This window comes from Ursus americanus, chromosome 29, assembly GCF_024610735.1.
Source record: "Ursus americanus isolate L20-20 chromosome 29, mUrsAme1.1.p, whole genome shotgun sequence".
NCBI classification, from domain to species: domain Eukaryota; kingdom Metazoa; phylum Chordata; class Mammalia; order Carnivora; family Ursidae; genus Ursus; species Ursus americanus.
In genome coordinates, this window is record NC_142155.1 from 5919877 (window position 1) to 5943738 (window position 23862).

The following is a 23862-nucleotide window of genomic DNA, read 5'->3' on the forward strand; positions in this document are numbered from 1 at the left end:
TAAATGTGATTTTTAAAGCAAGGTTCTATGTGGGGATAGGCTTTACTAGAGGTCAGATAGGGGTTTTCTCAGGTCAGAACATATCACCTTTACTTGATGATGACAATTTTAAAAGTTTCTCTCAAAACTCTGGTCAACTCTTCCGAGCTTCAGCATCAATTAAAACTCTCAGTTTGTCTCACTTTTAGTTCAGTTGTGGATTCTATTAATACCTTGCTTGAGTCTGAATAATAAGACAGATATATTTAATACTGAGAAGTTAGCATTGAACTCCTTTTATGTTCATGTCTAAAAAAACCTTAGATTCTTTCATGATTGTCTGTCATGCATCCAGCCTCATGCTAGGACCATTTTTGGATCAAAGCAGATATCGGTCTAAGTTTAGTCGTGTAGAAATTTTAATTCATAGTCACATTCATCATCTTTAGCCTTGAGTATCTGATCAGGCTCGACATGGTTTCATTGCTGTTTTCTGTTCTACCTGGTAGGGCATTATTTTAAAACGTTTGACACTTTTTAAAATACTCAATTTTTTTTTTTATGCAGGAACTTTGTAAAATGAATGTTCTCATCTAGCATGTAATTATGTAAATAGTATAACACTTAAGTGACTGTTTAATAACACAAAAGCAACATACTGTTATGTATTCCTCCTACCTTACAGTTAGAGTGTAACTATTTATGTTTAAGGTGAAGAGCAGCACTTACTTTTATGCATAAGCAGCCCCATAATGGATCATAGAAGAGGAGTTATTCCACTATAACAGTTCTCATCAGTGCATGGCTCCTTTCTAAACCTGCAGCCCAATTCACAGATCAACATGCCAATTAAGCTTCAAAGAAAATGGGGAGTTGGTCTAATTTCTCCGTTTCCTAATGTTTTAACTAATTTTGAGAGATCCATTGATATTAGCAGAACCTAAAAGCATTTGCAACTGTTACCTCTTCTTCCTTTCCCTCTCTCTATGGCTTCATAATCTATTTGATTAACTGATTTTATACTATGCTTTGTGTATATATAACTTTAACAAAGTTGCACATGCCTGAAAGAGAAAGCAAATTATTTTCATTATGGCCAGATAGAATGTGATAACCAAATAAATACATTTTAATGAACACCAGTCATTTCCTTAATAAAACAAACTCCCCCTAATATTGTCTGTAATGTCAAGAAAAGACTTGGAAGACAGTAACTGCTCACAGATTTCTCTTCTTTCAACTGTCCTGTACTTTATCTTGAATTTATGTATGTAGTCAACTCTTGGTTGTCTATGACTGGGCTCTAATGAGAAGAATGAAAGACGGGATGCATCCCCATGCCCTTGTTTTCTTTTTAAAATTTTATTTAAAATCAATTACTTAACATATAGTGTATTATTAGTTTCAGAGGTAGAGTTTAGTGATTCATCAGTTGCATGTAACCCCTAGTGCTTATTATATCAAGTGCCCTCCTTAATGCCCATCAGCCAGTTTCCCCATCTCCCCATCCACCTCCCCTCCAGCAACTCTCAGTTTGTTTCCTATAGGTAAGAGTTTCTTATAGTTTGTCTCCCTCTCTGATTTTGTCTTATTTTATTTTTCCTTCCCTTCCCTATTTTCATCTGTTTTGTTTCTTAAATTTCACATAGGAGTGAAATCTTATGGTATTTGTCTTTCCCTGACTGGCTTATTTCACTTAGCATAGTACCCTCTAGTTCCATGCACGTCATTGCAAATGGCAAGATTTCATTTTTTGATAGCTGAATAATATTCCATTGTGTGTGTGTGTGTATATATATATATGCCACATCATTTTTTTTGTAATTTTTATTTTATTAGTCACCATACAGTACATCCCCAGTTTTTGATGTAGTGTTCCATGATTCATTATTTGCCTATAACACCCAGTGCACCATGCAATGTGTGCCCTCCTTAATACCCATTACTGGCCTATCCCAATCCCCCACCCCCCTCCCCTCTGAAGCCCTCAGTTTGTTTCCCAGAGTCCACAGTCTCTCATGCTAAGTGAAATAAGTCAAGCAGAGAAAGACAATTGTCATATGGTTTCACTCATTTATGGAACATAAACAGAAGGGGGAATGAACTATGCCACATCTTCTTAATCCATTCATCTGTCGATGGACATCTGGGCTCTTTCCATATTTTGACTATTGTGGACATTGCTGCTATAAATATTTGGGTGCACGTGCCCCTTCGAATCACTATGTTTCTATCCTTTGGATAAATACCTAGTAGTGCGATTGCTGGGTCATAGGGAAGCTCTATTTTTAGCTTTTTGAGGAACCTCCATTCTGTTTTCCAGAGTGTCCCATGCCCTTGTTTTCTAACTCTGGCTACCACTGATTACCCACTAAGGTAGGTCATGGACCACTGACAACAAGGAATATCAGTAGGAAGAGGGATAAGGAAATTACAAATGCTTCAGTGTCTATGGGTGCATCCTTGCTTGCCATGAGCTGGCTGGAACTACAGGTAGTGAGTTACTACTTGCTCTGATATGCAAGCATGATCTGAATGATGATATCCCAGAGATGCATTAGAAATGATTTCTTTACTGGTTGTGATGTTGAACTATTAGATGTAGATAAGGACGTATTTCTACAACTAGTTATATTTTTCAAGATACTTCTGCATAATTTCCTTGTTTGATTTCACAACAATGTGGGGGAGGTCTGTACAGTAAGGGTTATAATTTATTTTTGTCTATGAAGATTCCGAGGATCAGACATGTTAAGTGACATGCTCAAGGCCAATAGTAGGTGATGAAAATGACACTGGTGTCCTGATCTTCTGATACTGTTGCTACTACATCTCTCAGCTGCTATTTATTATGTTTTCCTTGTGTCAGGATATATGCTTTAGAAATGTAATCTCAATGAATCCTTTCAACAGCCCTTTTAGGGAGGTATTGTTTCATTTTACAGAATCCAGTGCTCTCGCCAACAGTTCCCTTCCAAAGCTAAAAATTGATAAAGCAACAGTACAAATGTTGTCTTAGATTATCATTGCCTTTTCATTGCTTTTTAAATGTTGAGTTGATAACTCTAACTCCCTTATTCTACTTTGAGATAAATTCAGTTTCTCATTTAAAAAAAATTACAGGCTTTTGTGTTCATTTCTATTTCCTTCATAATAACAGGTGTTAAAATTCACGTTGTATACAGCCCTTATTTTGCTCTAAATCAGGGCAAGAAAGGCCCGTAGACAATTTTCTGTACCACAAAATGTCATACCGATAAATTGTAGACCCCAGAAGGCACTCGTAACATGCTGTCCTCTCAACAAAGACAGAAGTTACTGGAGTTAGAGATAGAGAAGAAATATATTGGTTATGTGCCAAAGGATATATTTACAGTATAATGGTTTGTAGGTCTCAGTGAAATACTTAAAAGAGAAAAAAGACATGAAAAATTTACTTTCTTATTTACTTCTACAGTAGGCTGTTAAGTGACAAAATACCTCCCAACAGCAAAATGGCTAGTTTTCTCTACATGGGTGAAGGGCCTGTGCATTCAACTGCAGCTCCATAAGAGACTGATTTTGAGCCAAATTGCAGCCCCCCCCCAAACCCCTACTGAAAAATAAAAATCCAGAAAATATATTCTCCAAAATATGGGACCTACATTAGACACAATAGCAAGAACACTTAGATTCTGAGTTACAGTAACAGATAAAAGTGAATTTGGTCATTGATACCAACCAAGTAACCTAGATTCTTAAAATTCCAAAGCTGTTTTAAGGCTGGGTGTGCTATGATGATTCATTGTGTGGTAATAATGCATAGAGTTTTCCCTGTTCTTCTAGTGACTGTATGATTTCCATTTTTGAAATGAATAAAATTGTCCCTATTAATCACAGTCAAGAAACATATGTTTTGAATAAACACCAAATTCTCTAAAATTGGTGAATTAATCATTATCTAACTTTCTGATTCTAGAAAACTATATTTTTAGTTAAGTTCAATAAACTTTATGCCTTGATGCAGAGGGGTTAAACATGAAAAGATTTATGGAAATTGGATTTTTGGCTGTGAATGGAAGAATGACTAGTATTCAAATATTCTGGAAGTCAACCCTGGTTTAATCTATTAAGAACCCTTAAATAACTAAAGACACATAATTTAAGAAATTGAAGAAATAATCATTTTTCTTTCAAAAAAATTTTTGAGAGAGAGAGACAGAGGGAGAGAATCTCACAACCCCGAGATCATGACCTGAGCTGAAATCAAGAGTTGAATGCTTAACCGACTGAGCCACCCAGACACCCCAGAAATATTATTTTTTCATAACTAACTTCTATAAGTAGAAGTATAATAAGAAGACTTCATGTGTTTGTTGACTATTCATCCTCAGCTTGAGGTTTTAGAGCCATTCTATCCTTAATTGTGACATGCTCTTCACTGGCAACATTGTTGGAGAAGCAGAAGTAGTCAGGAGACTCTGGTGCAGATTAAAGTAAATAGACATATTTTTTTCTGTCTTACATGGAAAGGAATAATAGCTGGACTCAGTTATATTTTATTGAAAAAAATTTCATAAAAAGTCAGATAATTAGGGACCTCTTTTTTTTCTATTTTCTAAGTATTTCCACAGTTACATTAATCTAACCTCTGCCCTCCTCTGTACTCCAGTTTGTATTTTTTAAGTCCACTAGCCAAAATATCAACAAATTAAAGTTCTTCTCTCATCTTCCTTATTTGGAAAATATCATCATCTGATAACTATCCTGAAATAGAAATTGATAAACACTATTTTTTGAACCCCAAATGATCAAGATTACTATGGCATAGTCCCCAACTTTTAAGAAACTCAAAAACCCATATATAATGTATACGCATGTACCCATATACACTATAGGAAAAATTATGCTCAGTATCAAATAGAAGTACAAATAAAGTATAATGGAAATGCAAGAAAAAGATTTGTTTGAACTAATGGATATGAGAATAAGCATTTGAACCGAATATTGAGGAAGGGAGAGGGATTAGGAGGGAGAGGAACTTTTCTAGTTGAGATAATAGCTTAATGAAAGCCACACAGTAAAGTGTAGACTGAAGGAATGGCAAGAGTATGGTGTGTGTGTGTGTGTGTCCATTGTGTGTCTAGTAGCAAATAGTTGTTAAGAAAATTGAGTCCATGTTGTAGAAGGCTTTGAATTCCAGGTTAAGAAAATTGTATTTTATTTTGTATTTAGTGGAAAACCATGTAAAAATTTTGAAAAGGGATCTATAAGCCATTGTTTTAAGGATGTAACTGGTGACAGCGGAACACAGGATGAATCAGAAGGGGAGAAATTAGAAATGTAAAGACAAACTGCATAGTTGTTACTATAGTTCAGATGAGAGCGATAATGGGAGCTTCAGCAGGAAGGATAAAAATGGAATGCAGATAGAGTTTATGAGAGAAAAAACAAAGGAGGTTAGAGCCTCAGTCTTCAAGAGGATGCTGATGGCATTAGCATTATAGGAAGGTACAGAGAGGGTGGTGTGTAGATGCATGTGATGAAGAAGGTACAGTGAGAGTAGAAACAAAAAATGGACAACTTCTGCAAATCTTTGGGTACAGTGATCTATCTTCAGGTGTATGGTAATCCTTTTAGGGGAAACTATTTCTACTGCCATAATCAGCAGCATTAAAAGAAATGGTTTGATGGTGATTCAAAAGACTGTGGTGGTTTTATTTTTGTTTTGCCATTGATGTTTGAGCTGTTGAGTTTAGATGAAAATCTGGGTAGATGAACTTTATAGTGAACTATATCGTAGGAATGTTAGGAGATAGTAAAAGCCACAAGGGAAGAATATTTCTGACCCAAACCTTATAATCATAATCTTAAATGTTTTGTTTAGTGTTCTGTACTTGCTGACTGCATGGTCTATGATTGTTTTTATTCCCATGGTGTCCAGAGTATTAAAAAATAGCAGGAGAGTAAAGCAGAGTATGACTGCATGGAAAGGAAAAAAAGAAAGCATATTTCGTTTAATGCTGATTGTATACATCTCCAGGATTTTATTTTTCTTTGTGCTAGCATACTTAGAAGGCAGATGGTCAAATGGTAGTTGTGAGAAATGAAATGATAAATTACATATATATACAAATTTAAATAAGTAAATTATATATATAAATATAAATATATAAGTAATAGTAAATTATAAAAATATATAAATTATATATATAAAGTATAAATATATAAGTAAATATTTAATTATATATAGATATATAAATACAAATAAATTTGCTTGGTATCTTTTGAATATTACCACATTAGTGAAAATAGGCACACACATCAAAATCGAGAAGTCAAGCCCATATCAAATTAAAATACCTTCATTAAAGTCAACAATGTAGTTATATTCTAGTAATTATTAACTGAAGGGACCATTCAAATGTGGATTTTTAGATCTTTTCATTTTCCTCCATATTTCAAGTGTCTGTTTATTCAAATATTCCACTGTCTTACCTCAGCCTTCAAATAAACTTGAAAGGAAAAAAACAAAACAAAAGCAGTCCATTTTGTTATTTTTCTGTAGATTACTCAGTAGAAACAACTGCAGCTTTAGGCTAACTGAGTTTTTCTTTTTCTTCTTGTGTCTTTGGTTTTTATTAGCACTTGTGGCCCCATAGATAAAAGCATGGAGACTGACTTCTACCTGAGCGCTTAACAAGTAACTAAACGTGTTACTCCTCCATCAGTACTTACCATTAGTTTTAATTTTAATGTAAGTAGATTAAAATTATTTTCTGACCCTATTAGGACAAATACTCTCTAAGTTCTTTATCTAGGGACCGCAGATAAACATCAAATGTCTAGGGTATTCAGTACCCTTCCCTATTACCACAAATGTTTCAGAATCATCACTCCCTTTGCTTTGACAATAGGTTAATATATTTACAGTTTTAATAAAATCCAGATGGAAGAAGCAGTCAAATCAGTACCAGTCTCCCTGTCCTGTCTGGTGAAGGGAATTTTTTTTTTCTTTTTTTTTGTCCTGTGAAGAGTATGGGGGTATTTAAGTAGCACATCCTACAAATACATTTGCAAATCTAACCGATAAACCTTTCCTTTATTATATTGTCAGGTAGAGGAGGGCAATTCTCACTGGTGCTTTGTGTAGAGGAAAATGAGGACTAACCTTTAGTAGTTCTGAACTCCTCAATTCCAAGTCCTAGCAGGACTCATTGCATTCTTTCTGGAGATGTGCACTTGGGAAGCCACCTGCGTATAATTTTCATGCAGATTTCAGGTGGAAGAGCCATTCACTAATCATTTGCCTGACATAACTGCTTATAATTATGTAAGTAAACATGGTAAGTGGTATTTCTGTTTGCCCCCTCTATGTTTTATTAGCAAAAACCATTATAACATAATCAAAGTTTCTGATTATATACTCTAAGAACTTCATTAGTGTTCAGGGCACTGCAATTCCAATTCTATTGAATTTGGGAAATCTTTCTAATTCTTTCAGCAGCATTATTTTGTTTTTGGATTAAATAGAAGTGTATATTTAATTTTTAATTTTTGATTGTAAGTGAAAAAACAAAACAAAGTCTTCAGTAGTTTTTGACATGAACTAAACAGATCCAGAAGTGGGAGTTAGCATTAGAATCAGGGTGCCACTTCCTGCATGTATTTATAAGAAGCAATATTCTGTTGAAAGAGAAAAGATTTTACAGGTAACATCAAAGGATGACATCAGGTTGAAATCTGCAATAACATTGCTAGATAATGAAAGCAGAAGTTTAGTTTTTGGAATGTAAAGAAATCTATATGTGGATTTCTTCTGGGAATGGTATAACATTTGACATATGAAGACTCCAGTATCTTATGATCAGTGAATAATGGATTTGAGCTTGTCAGCATGTCCCCTATCTGGAAGAGGTCATGGAAATGCAAAGTTGAGTTTCTGAAAGTGGAGGAGGAATGTTATACAGAGTAGAATGAGTGAGTATTTTTTAGCATTGGTTTTGTACAGCAAGAGAAGTGTATAACTTTTGTAAGCACTTGGCAATTCCTATGCTGGGATTGACTAAACAAACTTATGGCTGAATAAAAATGAGGGTTTGATAGAAGGATGAAAAAAAACAGAACTGCCCCCAGACTAATTATTTACAAAGAGCAAAAATTCGGTCCTTCCTGGAATTTTTAAATATCTCTTCCTATGAGTAAGAATACACATTAGCTTTTTTAAGTTGGCAACTAAAATTTGGCACCTAAATCTAAAGCTGGCAACTTAAAATATATGAACAAATCTTTGACAATCCATCAAATATTAATAATATATATAATACATGCCATATTTGGACATAAATCATTAAAAAAATTTAAATGCCAAGGCTGATGATTAAAATGAGAGATCATTCTGATATTTGAATAAAATAATTATATCAAAAATTCAAATCAAATTTATAAAGAAAGGTGCCAGTTCCTGTCTATAAACTCATATCTAAAAATGGTGGGGCCAAGAAGGGAGTGGCATGATATATTCAAAGTACTGAAAGGGAGAAATCTGCAGCCAAGAATACCTGATAGCCACCAAGGCCATTACCCAGAATAGAAAAGATAAAGGAATTTCTCAGACAAACAAAAACTAAAGGAGTTCATGACCACTTAATCAGCCTTATAAAAAATATTAAGGGGGACTCTCTGAGTGTAAAGAAGACCATAAGTGATAGTATGAAAATTAAAAAAACACAAAAACAGTAAAAGTATTTCCATAAAAATCAGTAATGGGATTCATAAAATAAAAGGATGTAAGGTATGACACCATATACCTAAAATGTGGGAGGGAGAGGAGTAAAGAATGGGTTTAAACTTAAGTGGCCAACAACTAAATATAGACTGCTATATGCAGAAGATGTTATAAGCAAACCTAATGGTCACCACAAACCAAAAACCACTAATTAATATGCAAAGAATAAAGAGAAAGGAATACAAGTATGTCACTAAAGAAAGCCAACAAACCATGAAAGAGAGCAAGAGAAGAAAGGATCAGAGAGAATCTATAGAGACAGCTACAAAATAAGTAACAAAATGACAATAGATACATATCTATCAGTAATTACTTTAAATGTAAATGGACTAAATGCTCCAATCAAAAGACAGGGTGACAGAGTGAATAAGAAAACAAGACCCATCTCTATGCTGCCTCCAAGGGACTCATTTCAGACCTAAAGACACATGCACATTGAAAGTGAGGGGATAAAGATGTTTATCATGCAAATGGATGCCAAAAGAGAGCCAAGGTAGCAATAATTATATTGGACAAAGTAGGCTTTATTTTTATTTATTTACTGATTTTTAAACATTTATTTATTTATTTTATGAGAGAGAGAGAGAGAGAGAGAGAACAGGAGCGGGGGAAGGGGCAGAGGGAATGGGAGAGAGAGGCAGGAAAGCAGACTCCCCCCTTAGTGTGAACCCTGATGTGGAGCTTGATCCCAGAATCCTGAGATCATGACTTGAGCTGAAACCAAGAGTTGGAGGCTTAACAGACTGAGCCACCCACCCACATGTCCCCCCAAAAACTTTAAAACAAAGACTATAACAAGAGACAAAAAGGACACAATCCAACAAGAGGTTATAATGATCATAAATATTTATATGCCCAAAATGGGAGCACCCAAATACATAAAGTGGTTAATAACAAAGATAAAAGAAATAATCAATAGTAATTCAATACTAGTAGGGTACTTTAACACCCCACTTACATTGGTGGCCAGATCATCCAAACAGAAAATCAACAAGGAAATTGTGGTTTTGAATGATGCACTGGACCAGATGGATTTAGCAGACATATTCAGAGCATTCCATCCTAAAACAGCAGAATACACATTCTTTTCAAGTGCACATGGAACATTTTCCTGACTAGATCACATATTAGGCCACAAAAGAAGTCTAACAAATTCAAAAAGATAGAAATCATATCATGCGTCTTTTCTGACCACAATGCTATGAAACTATAAATCAACCACAAGAAAAAGTCTGGAAAGACCACAAATACATGGAAGTTCAATAACATGCTACTAAACAATGAATGGGTCAACCAGGAAATCCAAGAAGAAATAAAAAGTTATGTGGAAACAAATGAAAATGAAAATACAACAATCCAAAGTCTTTGGGAGGCAACAAAAGTGGTTCTAAGAGGGCAGTTCATAGCAACACAGGCCTACCTCAAGAACCAAGAAAAATCTCAAACAACCTAACCTTACACCTCAGGGAAAAAGAAGAACAAATAAAACCCAAGCCCAAAAAGGAAGGAAATAATAAAGATTAGAGCAGAAATAAATGATATAGATACCAAAAACCAAAAACCAAAAAACCTGACAGAACAGATCAAAACCAGGAGCTGGTTCTTTGAAAAGATCAACAAAATTGATAAACTTCTAGTAAGACTCATTACAAGAGAGATGACCCCAATAAACAAGATTATTAAGGAAATAGGAGAAATAACAATAAACACCACAGAAATACAAACATTTTTAACAGAATATTATGAAAACCTATATGCCCTATATGCCAGCAAATTGGACAACTTAAAAGAAATGGATAAATTCCTAGAAACATGTGACCTACAAAACTGAATCAGGAAGAAATAGAAAATTTGAACAGACCAATTACTAGCAATGAAATTGAATCATTAATCAAAAAACTCCCCCAAAACAAAAGTCCGGGATCAGACAGCATCACAGGTGATTTCTACCAAACATTGAAAGAAGAGTTAAGACCCAGTCTTCTTCTTCTTTTTTTTTTTTTTTTAAGATTTTATTTATTTATTTGACAGAGATAGAGACAGCCAGCGGGAGAGGGAACACAAGCAGGGGAAGTGGGAGAGGAAGAAGGAGGCTCCCAGCGGAAGAGCCTGATGTGGGGCTTGATCCCAGATCGCCGGGATCACGCCCTGAGCCGAAGGCAGACACTTAACGACTGTGCTACCCAGGCGCCCCAAGACCCAGTCTTCTGCAACTTCTCCAGAAAATGCAAAAGGAAGGAAAATTTCCAAATTCATTCTATGAAACCAATATTACCCTGATACCAAAACCAGATAAAGACACCACAAAAAAAGAGAACTATAGACCAATATCTCTCATGAATATAGATGCAAAAATCCACGACAAGATATTAGCAAACCAAATCCAACAATACATAAAAAATCATACACCACAATCAAGTGGGATTTATTGCTGGGTTGCAAGGGTGGTTCAATATTTGCAAATCAATCAACATGATACATCACATTAATAAAAAAAGGATAAAAGCCATATGATCATTTCAATAGATGTAGAAAAAGCATTTGACAAAGTACAACATCCACTCATGATAAAAACCCTCAACAAAATAGGTCTAGAGGGACCATACTTCAACATAACAAAGTCCTTGTATGAAAAATCCACAGCCAACATCATACGCAATGGTGAAAAACTGAGAAAATTTCCCCTAAGGTCAGGAACAAGACAAGGATGTCTCCTCTCACGACTTTTTTTTTTTTTTATAATGATTTTTTATTATATTATGTTAGTCACCATACAGTACATCCCCGGTTTTCGATGTAAGGCTCGATGATTCATTAGTTGTGTATAACACCCAGTGCACCATGCAATATGTGCCCTCCTTACTACCTATCACCGGCCTATCCCATTCCCCCACCCCCTCCCCTCTGTAGCCCTCAGTTTGTTTCTCATAGTCCATAGTCTCTCATGTTTCATTCCCCCTTCTGATTACCCCCCTTTCTTTATCCCTTTCTTCCCCTACTGATCATTCTAGTTCTTATGTTCCATAGATGAGAGAAATCATATGATAGTTGTCTTTCTCTGCTTGACTTATTTCACTAAGCATTATCTCCTCCAGTGCCGTCCATGTTGTAGCAAATGTTGAGAACTCGTTCTTTCTGATAGCTGAGTAATATTCCATTGTATATATGGACCACAACTTCTTAATCCAGTCATCTGTTGAAGGGCATCTCAGCTCCTTCCACGATTTAGCTATTGTGGACAATGCTGCTATGAACATTGGGGTACATATGGCCCTTCTCTTCACTACGTCTGTATCTTTGGGGTAAACACCCAGTAGTGCAATGGCTGGATCATAGGGTAGCTCAATTTTTAACTTTTTAAGGGACCTCCACACTGTTTTCCAGAGTGGCTGTACCAACTTGCATTCCCACCAACAATGTAGGAGGAATCCCCTTTCTCCACATCCTCTCCAACAATTGTTGTTTCTTGCCTTGTCTATTTTTGCCATTCTAACTGGCGTAAGGTGGTATCTCAGTGTGGTTTCGACTTTTATTCAGCATAATACTGGAAGTCCTAGCCACAGAAATCAGACAAGAGAAAGGAATAAAAGTCATCTAATTTGGTAAAAAAGAGGCAAAACTTAAACTATTTGCAGATGACATGATACTGTATATAGAAAACCTGAATACTGCACCAAAAAACTACTAGAACTGATAAATGAATTCAGTAAGGTTGCAGGATACAAAATCAATGTACAAAAATCTGTTGCATTCCTATACACTGTCAATGAAGCAGCAGAAAGTGAAATTAAGAAAGCAATCCCATTTACAATTGCACCAACACCAGCAAAACACCTAGGAATAAACTTAACCAAAGAGATGAAAGACCTGTACTCTGAAAACTATAAAACACTGATGAAAGAAACTCAAACCTACAAAAAGAAATGGAAAGACATGCCCTGCTCATGGATTGGAAGAAAAAATACTGTTAAAATGTCTATATTGTCCAAAGCAGTTTACAGATTTAATGCAATCCCTATCAAAGTACCAATGACATTTTTCACAGAACTAGAACAAATAATCCTAAAGTTTGTATGGATCTGCAGAAGACCTTGAATAGCCAAAGCAATCTTGAAAAAGAAAAACAAAGCTGGAGGTATCACAATTCCAGTTTTCAAGTTATACTGCAAAGCAGTAGTAATTAAACAGTATGGTACTGGCATAAAAATAGACACATAGATCAGTGGAATAGAACAAAAACCCAGAAATAGGCCCATAATTATATGGTCAATTTATCTTCAACAAAGGAGGAATGAATACACAATGAGAAAAAGTCTCTCCAATAAATGGTGCTGGGAAAACTGGACAGATACATGGTAAAGAATGAAATTGAACCACGCTCTTTCACCATACACAAAAATATACTAAAAATGGATTAAAGACCTAAATGTGAGACAGGAAACCTTTGAACTATTTGAAGAGAGCACTGTCAGTGATCTCTGACATTGGCCATAGCAACATTTTTCTAGATGTATCTTTTGAGGCAAGGGGGGAAAAAGCCAAAATAAACTATTGGGACTACATCAAAACAAAAAGTTTCAGCATAACAAAGGAAACTATCAAGAAAACTAAAAGACAACCTACTGAATGGGAGAAGATATTTGCAAATGATGTATTTGATTAGGGGTTAATATCCAAAATATATAGAGAATTTATACAACTCAACATAAAAAACCCCAAGTAATCCAATAAAGATTGGGCAGAAGACATGAACAGATATTTCTCCAAAGAAGACATACACATGGCCAACAAACACATGAAAAGATGCTCAGCATCAGTCATTATCAGGGAAATGCAAACCAGAACTACAATGAGCTATCACCTGATGCCTATCTGAATGGTTAAAATAAAAAACCTAAGAAACCACAAGTGTTAGAGGGGATGTGGAGAAAAAGAAACCCCTGTGCACTGTTGGTGGGAATGCACACTGTTGCAGCCACTTTGGAAGACAGTATGGAGGTTCCTCAAAAAATTAAAAATAGAACTGCCCTATGATCTAGTAATTGCACTACTGAGTATTTATCCCCAAAATACAAAAATACAGATTCAAGTGGGTGCATGCACCCTTAGGTTTGTTGCAGCAATATTCAGAATAGCCAAACTATGAAGCAGCCTAAGTGTCCATCAATAGATGAATGGATAAAGATGTGAGATACACACACACACACACACACACACACACACACACACACACACACACAATGAACTATTATTCAGCCATAAAAAAGAATGAAATCTTGCCATTTGCAACAACATGGATAGAGCTAGAGAGTATAATGTTTAGTGAAATGAGACAGAGAAAGACAAATACCATATAATTTCACTCACGTAGAATTTAAGAAACAAAACAGGTGAACATGGGGGAAAAAAGAGAGAGAGGCAAACCGTTAAACAGACCCCCCTTTTGATTTGTGGAATCAATTGCTCCTTCTTTAGTATTTCCACTCATACATTCTGGCCTGTATTCTAGTATTAATATAGATACTTGTCTGTCCCTGCCACAGATGTATGTTCCAAGGTAGGAACTTGGCCCCAATTTTTATCACTTATTCCTGGTAGCAACTAGCATATGTTGTATACATGATAAACACTAGATAACTATTTGTTGGAGGAATAAACATAAAGGGACATTACACAATTAATCAACTGAATAAAATGACATTGAAATCATATGAGGTTCTGATTGGAAGTGATTCTCTTGTCATTCTGCTCATGAAATGATATTTAGTATGCCAGTATGTATAGATGGTGCTATGCTGACTTGCTGAATCTAATTATCAATTCCATTTTAGTTTTGTGAGATGCATCCAAAGTATATCTTAACCCATAATTGGAATTAAATTATCATAACATTTTATTAAGAAGCATGTCAAACTCACATCTCAGTTTAAATGAGAGAGCTTCATGATCATGCAAGTGGACTTGGCTCAGAGCTCTCCTAAATCTTTGTAGGACAATGCACAGAAGAGGGCATTCCAGTAGTGGTGTAGGACAATTCGAAAATGTGAAAGTTTTCATTTTTAATTAATTGCATGTGTCTTTTGACAGGTGGACATATATAATGCTGAGGTTTTGAGGAACCCAAATGTAAGAATAATCTGAAAAGGAAAAAGTAATTTAATTTAGATTTTTTTCCACCTAAATAGTCCTCCATTTATCAACATTAATGTATTCTCTGTCATCCCTATTTACCGATAGTAGAGTTCCAGAAGATAGAATATAAATTATTTCTGTAAATCCACTGACTTTTACCTTCAGGTCTCTGATGACATAAAGCCATCTATTCTCAGTGATGCCTCTCAATCAGCAAAACTGTACATCATCTGAAATTATACCTCATCATTTTGAGTTATGCTTCACCATTTGGGGCTATGCTACTTCTACAATGGTAAACTCTGGAACATAGTGATAGCTATAATTTATCAAGTGGATACTATATTGGAGACCCTGACCTAAATACACATATGCACTCATGGATTCTTCTTTTTTTTTTTTTTTAAGATTTTATTTATTTATTCGACAGAGATAGAGACAGCCAGCGAGAGAGGGAACACAAGCAGGGGGAGTGGAAGAGGAAGAAGCAGGCTCACAGTGGAGGAGCCTGATGTGGGGCTCGATCCCAGAAGGCCGGGATCATGCCCTGAGCCGAAGGCAGACGCTTAACCGCTGTGCTACACAAGCGCCCCATCACTCATGGATTCTTAAAAACAATTCTATTTTCCCCAGTCCCACAGTTAGTGAGGCAGAGCTAGGATTTGGCCCCTGAATGTCTGGCTTCAGGACATGTGTATATTGCCTGTCAATAAAATATCCTCATTTGATTTAAATTTGCCTTACTACCACTTCTCCCAGCTCTTTGCTTTTCTTGCTTGTAGCCTTCAGTATGTCATCGAGCAACTTGATTCCTTTTTCTTTCTAATCCTTTCCCATTCTGTTTCACCCAGCATGGATTCAATGGTCATCCAATGCAACTGTGCACTTGGCTATTACCCAGAAATTTCTGCCCCAGACCTTTTATCCCCTACCCCCTGCCCCAAATATAAGCAACCAATCAATCACTTCATCAGTTCTCCTTCTTAGGATCCAACAGTGGTCACAAGATTATGTTGAGTAAATGCATTAAAAATTCAAGCTCTCTAGCCCTCTCTAGGTTCTTGCTATTGCTTAGTAAACTGTTAATTCAGTCCCTTGACTATTCTCTATTACCTCCCTTAGGGCAAATACACCTAAACTTTTCCATATTTGTTAAGTCCTTAATGTCTTCAAGACCTGTCTCACATATGGCAGATAAACTTAATTCTTATTTTATTGGAAATTTGTGTATACTTACCTTTCTCAGCCTCACAATTTTTCTATTTAATTTCTCACCTTTTTTTTTTTTTTTTAAGAAAGGGAGAGAGATAGAGGGAAAGTGAGAATCCCAAGCAGGCTCCACATCCAGTATGGAGCCCAACGTGGGGCTTATTCTCACGACCCTGAGATCATGACCTGAGCCAAAATCAAGAGTCTGATGCTCAACAGACTGAGCCACCCATGTGCCCTTTAATATCCCTTTTTATCCCCAGTCTTGGAAGAAGAAAGATTCTTCCATTTTAAGGTTGACTGCTTTACCTGTACTTTTGGTCTGTTCCCATATAGGCTCTTCTAGAAAGTTGTTTATCAATTATGCTCTCCCGATTTTCCATCTTCTAACTGTCTGTTCTTACTAATTTTACCCTCTCATTTGAGTAATCTTTACTCTAGGGACAAAACAGAGTAGTACACTTCTACACTTTGATCCTCTACATTTTAATTTACCTGTCTCATCTCTAGCCCTTGTTTCTCTAACAGTTTCTTGAAAGAGTAATTTACTTTCACTGCCTTTTCTTAATATCATTCCTATGGATACTATGCCATGAAGCCTAGGCATTCACTTCATATCCTCTTTTCTCATCCTGATCCCTGTTCAGTCTTCTAAAAGTGGAAGTCTTGGTCCTTGGTTGTAGAAAGCGCTAACTCATCCTATTGCCCCAGATGCGTGGGAGCAGAGAGACTAGAAAATAAGAACAGTAAGCAATCCTAAAGAAAAGACCATGAGAGGAATCTCTCAAATGTAGGCTGTTTACAAAGAAGTAAGAACTTTTAACATTTCTAAAACCTTTCTACTAGCACTGAGGACCACCTGTATCTTGGTCTTGACACTAAGTGATGAAGAAAATGAGGCCTTGAACTCCCTCTTTAGATAGGAGAGTGCCACTGGTTTTAGGGTTGTTCCGAAGCTAACCAGTCCCAGGCAATAATGGATCATTTGCCCAGGAATCCATCTGACTGCCTGATGGCTGACTTGAAATTATACCAGTTTCCAGGATTTCTACTGGCTAGGCTCATATATCTGAAACAGTATGGACAAGCAGTCCATCTGAAATTCCAAAGGGTATTGGTGTGGGTGAAAAGACTGGTGAAGGCCATACTTCATTATCTTTATGTGTGTCGTCCTTGTACAGGGGGCGTGCTAATTTTCTATGTATTGTTCCAATTTTAGTATATCTATTGCCAAAGTGAGCACATAATTTGTTATCTTTAATTTTATGTATTTATTAAAGCTCTCATTTTTCTTTGCATCCCTTGCCTCTTTTGGGACAACTCCAAGGTATAACTAATCCTTTGAGTTCTTGCAAATAGGCTGAAGATGGGTTAAATCCTACATGAGGTTAAATTCACCTCATATAACAAACATCCATGCATTACTTTTAGAATTATTTTTAAAAACCCAGAAATTTACCATTTTGGGGAAAAAAAAATGAATCCTTCCAGATTCTTTCTATACCTGCCTTGATCTTGAGATCTAAGAAGGAATGTAATGGGCTTCATGGCTTATACAATTGGGAACACTGACATAAGAAGAAAAGAAAACTTTAAGATGTATCATAGGAGCTGCTTCTACTTACAGCAGATGAGCCAGCATGGCTCATGGGAAATCATTTTGTAATTTCGTAAAGTGCAGCTTCCTTCATAGTAAGAGCATTAGCACATCTTTAAATGAAAGATGCTAAATCTCGCAAACGTCTATAGCCTTTACCTAAATTGGTGCCTATTATCCAGCCCGTGGATATTCTGTAATGTATCAAGTGGATTGTCACAACATCTGTTATAAAATGTGATAAAAATTTCAGTGAGCTGTCCAATCTTTTTGAAATCTGAAGAACTTTATTGCTAAAACTAATATGTTGACATTTGATGAGCTGATAATCAAGACATCGGCCTTCACTCAAAACTTCGGAATCATTACTTCTCACTAAATAACTTTTCAATAGAAAAAAATAAGTTCTATCATAAATATAATTTTTAAAAATGGAGCCTTTGTAAATAAAAGTACACCAAAACACAGATTAGACAACTGCTATTCAAACTAAAAATATACCACCACCGAAACTGTTATACCAGATATATACTGGTAATTAATTTGATAAACATATTTTCGAATAACTCTTCTATTTTCTAACATGCAAGTCTTACCATCATTTCGTAAAAACAAAAGCCATTACCTTAACTGAACGCAATCACTCGCCTCACTGTTATATTAAAATATGACTCTTGTTCTCAGAATTGCTTTGCGGTTATTAGTATGCAGTAAGTGGCTTAAACTGTATAAAATTAATTCAGAGATAAGAAAGTATCTTGAATTGAGTGTGGCTTTGGCATTAATATTACCTTCACTCTGCTTCCAACTTGGTATGTGCCTTCAGAACATTCATTTTATGAATTCAACTTCATTATTTACCTAAAAAATTTCATTTTTCATGAATTTACATTACTTATCTGCAAAATAGAGGGACTGAATTAGATATTCTCTAAGTTGCCTTCCCCCTGGAGTATAAAAACAATTATTAAATAGAATATATTTTTATTATCAGTTTGCAGAAAAGGAAACTGAGGTACATAAAATTTCAAGTGCCCCTTGTGATATCATTGCATGTTCAGTATGGAATAGCTTTTTTACAAAGTAGGGAGGCTAAAGAGAATTGCTTCAGTACAATTTCAAGTGTCAACAATGATTTAAGAGAAGTGGTTTCAGGCATTATTTCCCTTTATTACTGAGTGAAAGTTCTTCAAATGCTTATTGAGATGACCTAAGAATCAGGAGAGAAAATAGTGAATCACTGATGAAGAAGAAAAGAATCTTAAAGAGAATCCTAATAAACCAACATTTGTCATTCTTTCTTCATTTATCTTCTCAGTCTGAATGAACATTCGCTGCTTCTGTAGTGTGACTGATGCAGCTTTGAGATGGCATTCTTCTCTAACTGAGCATGCTGAATGAAATTCAAGTCCTTACGAGGAAACAGGATTATCGACATTTACAGCTTCCCTCTCCCTCTACTATGCTTTGATCAATATGTAGCTAATATGAATTAATATTTTAGTATGGTAAGATAGAGCAAATCAGGAATCTCCACTGGTTTGGTCACTCTATTCTAAAGATTATCATTATTCAGCTTAAACATCACAGAGAAAAAAATTGAGGGCCATCCTGGATTCTGGTAAATTGTTTTCTCATCTGCATTTGTTCGTGCTTTCCTTTTACCTTCTCTTTGGGTTTCCCATGCAGCCCTTTTGTCACCCTACCAGTTTTCCTGAGCTCTTTAACATAAAGCGATCTACTGAAGTAATTCGTATCAAGTTTTTTAACACCTTCAATATGTACAATTTCTATTGGTCAAAAATAAATAAAATGTAATAAGCAAATGAAAGAAAGCAAGAATGTTTGAACAGGAGGCTGAGGGTGGTCAGCTCAATAAAATTACATGGTCTTGCAATATTTCTAGGCAAGAAACAATATTTAGACCCAGTATGCATTGACTGTAGAGGTGGTTCAGTCTCCGGGAGGTAGAGCCCTGCAACATTATGAAGTATATACTATAATGATTCCCCCAGTTCTTCCCAAAAGGTTCATACAGTTATTTACTCAGATGATTATACAGTGAGGAAAGGAGAATACCCAGACATTTCTAGGGCTGTTGAACATAGGAGACCTGAAATGTCACCATGACTCCTCTTTTAGGGAGGTGACAAGGTAAGGGGGGCTAGGCAGTAAATAGGGTCCTTAACTATATCTAGTTTACAGTGGGTCCTTTGGGTCTGTGGCCTCACTCTGGTTATTACCCCATACCTGAATGCTTAACTAGGATTGACATATTTGGCAGTTGAAGAAAACCTTACACTGAGTCCACCTGGGGTTGGTGGTGGTCAAGCCATCATATTAAGTAAGGCCACGTGGAAACCTCGGATACTGTCCCCCACCACTTGGCCAAAGTCAAGTATTGAAAAAAAAATCACAAACTGCTGTATCTAGCCAAGATGCAGCAACAAGGACCAATTTAAAGAACTAAAAGAACTGAAAAAAACTAAAAAGCTAAATGAAATATATGAAACAATAGTCGGCTATGAGGGAAGGAAGGACCGTGGTTCCCAAAAGAAGGGAAACAAATGTGGCAAATGCTACAATCACCCCAGCTTTCTGCCCGGATAGGGTTTCTAGGCTGCTGTGCGGAGGTGGAGAACCAGGTGGAGTCCAACTGTCTTTTTGAGTTGAGGAGACAAAGATGGAAGTTAAGGGAAGCCCATGGTAACTAGAATTCTCAGGTGCAAATACTGGAGAGTGGAGAGCATTGCAGAGAGAGAGCTCCAGTGATTCACAGATGGCATCCAGCAAGTCTTCAGCGTAAGAGGAAACTATCTGAGGCTGGGAAAAGAACTACCCCAAAGCAGCAGTATACAGAGATCACAAAACCTGGGAAGAGATTGTGTTCCCACAAGCCAGAGTAGAAAACTTTGTACCTCATGGTGCATAGGGTGGAATATTCAGAAGAACGTTGCCTAAGTAGCGATGAAAAATTAATCCTAGACTAAATACTGCTCTGCACCCACCTCAGAACACTTTACAGGCAAGTCTCAAGAAGATCAAATTCTTTCCAAGTAACTTAATTGCCTTACAGAACAAAGCTGTAGAATCTATCATCTATCTATCTATCTATCTATCTATCTATCCATCCATCCATCCATCCATCATCTATCGTCTGTCTCTATATCTTTAGCACATATTGTTTTAATGATTTAATATGCATCCTTTCCTTAGACTTAAGCTTTGCATTTCAAAGAGAAGGCTGCCTCTAATTGTAGATTATCTGGAAATGAGACATCTTGAAGAGCTGTTCATGCTAAGAGGCCCTGCACTCACACCACATGGAACTTTGGTTATTAAACTTGATAATACACATCTGTGACTCCATATCAGATTTATTGAATCAGAATCTTCTGATATTAAAAAATTTAAGCTAAGATGATTTTAATGATTAGCTTTCTTTTTTTAAATTATATTTTTTTAAATTTTATTTAAATTCAATTAATTAACATATAGTATATTATTAGTTTCAGAGATAGAGCTCAGTGATTCATCAGTTGCATATAACACCCAGTACTCATTACATCACATGCCTTCCTTAATACCCATCACCCAGTTGCCCCATCCCTATGATTAGCTTTCTTTGAGAACTATTGATACTCCTATCTGTGCATTTTACCCGTCATAATGGACACAGTTTAGAAAAGAGTCCTGATTTTCAGACATCCTTTTTTTGCCTATTGTGGGATTACTCTAGGATGTGCAAGCACTGGGAGCCTTTGCTCATTAATTAACAGAGACCACTCATTAATTGACTTATTCATTCAGTATACATTTATTGAACATATTGGGCAAGGCCTTGTGCTGTACTATGAGGATATGAAGATGAGTAAAATTGATGCCTGATTTTGAAGAGCTCACAATTTAATGGGAAATAACATATAGATATAGTTATCAGTTCTATAATACACCTATGTATAAAGGACATCAATTGAAACCTGAAATCCATTTTTATTTTTTAAACTTATCTTTAAAATTTGGAATACTTTTTTTTTTTTTAAGATTTTATTTATTTATTTGAGAGAGAGAGAGACAGCCAGCAAGAGAGGAAACACAAGCAGGGGGAGTAGGAGAGGAAGAAGCAGGCTCATAGCAGAGGAGCCTGATGTGGGGCTCAATCCCAGAAGGCCGGGATCACGCCCTGAGCTGAAGGCAGATGCTTAACGACTGAGCCACCCAGGCGCCCCTAAAATTTGGAATACTTCTAAAAAAAAGTTTAAGTTCATTAAGCTGAAAAGAGACGGAGATTTTTCTTTCATATTCAGCATAGTTTATAAAGCAATACTTCAATTTATTTTTATACTTTTCATGTTGTTGTGAGTAGTTCTATATAAACTCACGAAATAGGGGCGCCTGGGTGGTGCAGTCGTTAAGTGTCTGTCTTCAGCTCAGGGTGTGATCCCAGCGTTCTGGGATCGAGCCCCACATCAGGCTCCTCCGCTAGGAGCCTGCTTCTTCCTCTCCCACTCCCCCTGCTTGTGTTCCCTCTCTTGCTGGTTGTCTCTCTCTGTCAAATTAATAAATAAAATCTTTAAAAAAAAAATAAACCCACGAAATATGTTTGAGTAGTGTTGCTGGAACTATAATGTAATGAAGTTTCATGTTTTCCCCCAAATATGGCCAGAGTGGATATGTTCCAGATTGAATTATTCCATAAATAATAGCCAGAATCTTAGATAAAGATTGGCTTCCAAATATTAAAAATTGTGAATAATTTTGATTAAATGTAACATATTTGGCAGATTTTGTATGAGCTGGCCATGCTTTTCAAATAGGTACATAACTCCCCTTTATTTTATTTTTTAATTTTTTTCATAACTCCCCTTAAACACAAGATTTCATAGACAAAAAGTTCCACATTATATAAATGACTCCAAAGCATTTGGCTGAGTCATCTAGAGAATGGGAATTCAGCTTTTTCAGATTCCATCTTTACCTAAGGTATGTGGACCATGTCATTATCTCCTCCTAGCCAGAGCAGTCTTTTGGTATTAATAAGCACTGTGAGCAGTCAGAACAGATCAGAATATTCATTGTTTTGTTGGAAATCACCTAATTCATGTTAATTTTCAATGGAGGTTACATTGTTTACCAATCTGAAAAAAAAAAAAAGAACTGTCAGAGATTTTGATATGACACTTTAGAGGTAGCTCTTTTCCAAACAATAGAGATAAATTATAAATGAAAGGAATGAAAACTTTGAAGATGAAAAGATTGGCCTGAAATTGTCATGAGCAAATGTCACCAAGTGACCCAACCCTGTTTAAATTCAATTTCTAATTATTTAAGCTTTTATTATATGTATTTTATTTTACTGTGCGTGGGTACTTAAGAAAAATTAACTTAATCAGGACCAAAGAGGGAGATCATTATGTGGTGTGACAATCTGTTTGACTCTAAAACCCAGAGTTAAGGAGAGTTTTCCTTATGAGTAAGTTTTATGGACTGCTGTGGGAAATAAATTAAAAAAAAAAAAAAGAATGCCTTACTTTCATCAGCATGAATTATTCTCCTTCAACACTAAATACACAACATATTACAGTCAAAAGTCAGCGATTAAGGAGATATCATTTAACTGGTGACTTACTATTTTTCCAAGTAATTGTTTTCAACTGACTTTTCTCTCTCTCTCTGAAATGATCTCCTCCTGACTTTTGGCTGTCATCTGCATGATTTTCAGATATCATATTAAATGTCACCTCTTCAGAGAGACCTTCCTTAACCTCCTGTTGAAAGGGGGAAAAAAAAAGAAAGGAAGAAATCAAGACCCAAGGAACATACCAATTCATAAGTAGAGAATTAACTGATTTTGTTGTACAAAAATAACCCTAGTGTGTACAGATAGACAGCAAGTGGCTACAAAGCGATAATGGGTTTTCAGCTCTTTCTATATGACAAAAACTTGTTCTCATACATTATCTCCATTAACCACAGTTGTTATACATTATCCTAATTTTAGTAAACAGTTGGTAGGTAGTCGTGTAAGTATTTACACTGTTAGTGTACATTATAAGCTGTCCTGATGTTCTGTTCTATGTAATTCTCTAGCAGTACCTTCTGTGGTTGCCTTTGACGTGTATCTCGGCGTTTTCGTGGTCACATCCGTCTACATTCCTCAGTGAGGTTAGGTTCTGTT

The 23862-nt window shown here is 35.9% G+C and overlaps 1 long non-coding RNA gene and 1 pseudogene across 5 annotated transcripts in view; one reads left to right on the plus strand and one right to left on the minus strand.

Moving 5' to 3' along the window:
* LOC123796523 (uncharacterized) overlaps positions 1 to 23862 on the plus strand; it is a 580540-nt gene that overhangs the window by 183185 nt on the left and 373493 nt on the right. The gene's annotated exons all lie outside the window — the stretch shown is intronic.
* LOC123797664 (U6 spliceosomal RNA) lies at positions 17214 to 17326 on the minus strand (annotated as a pseudogene).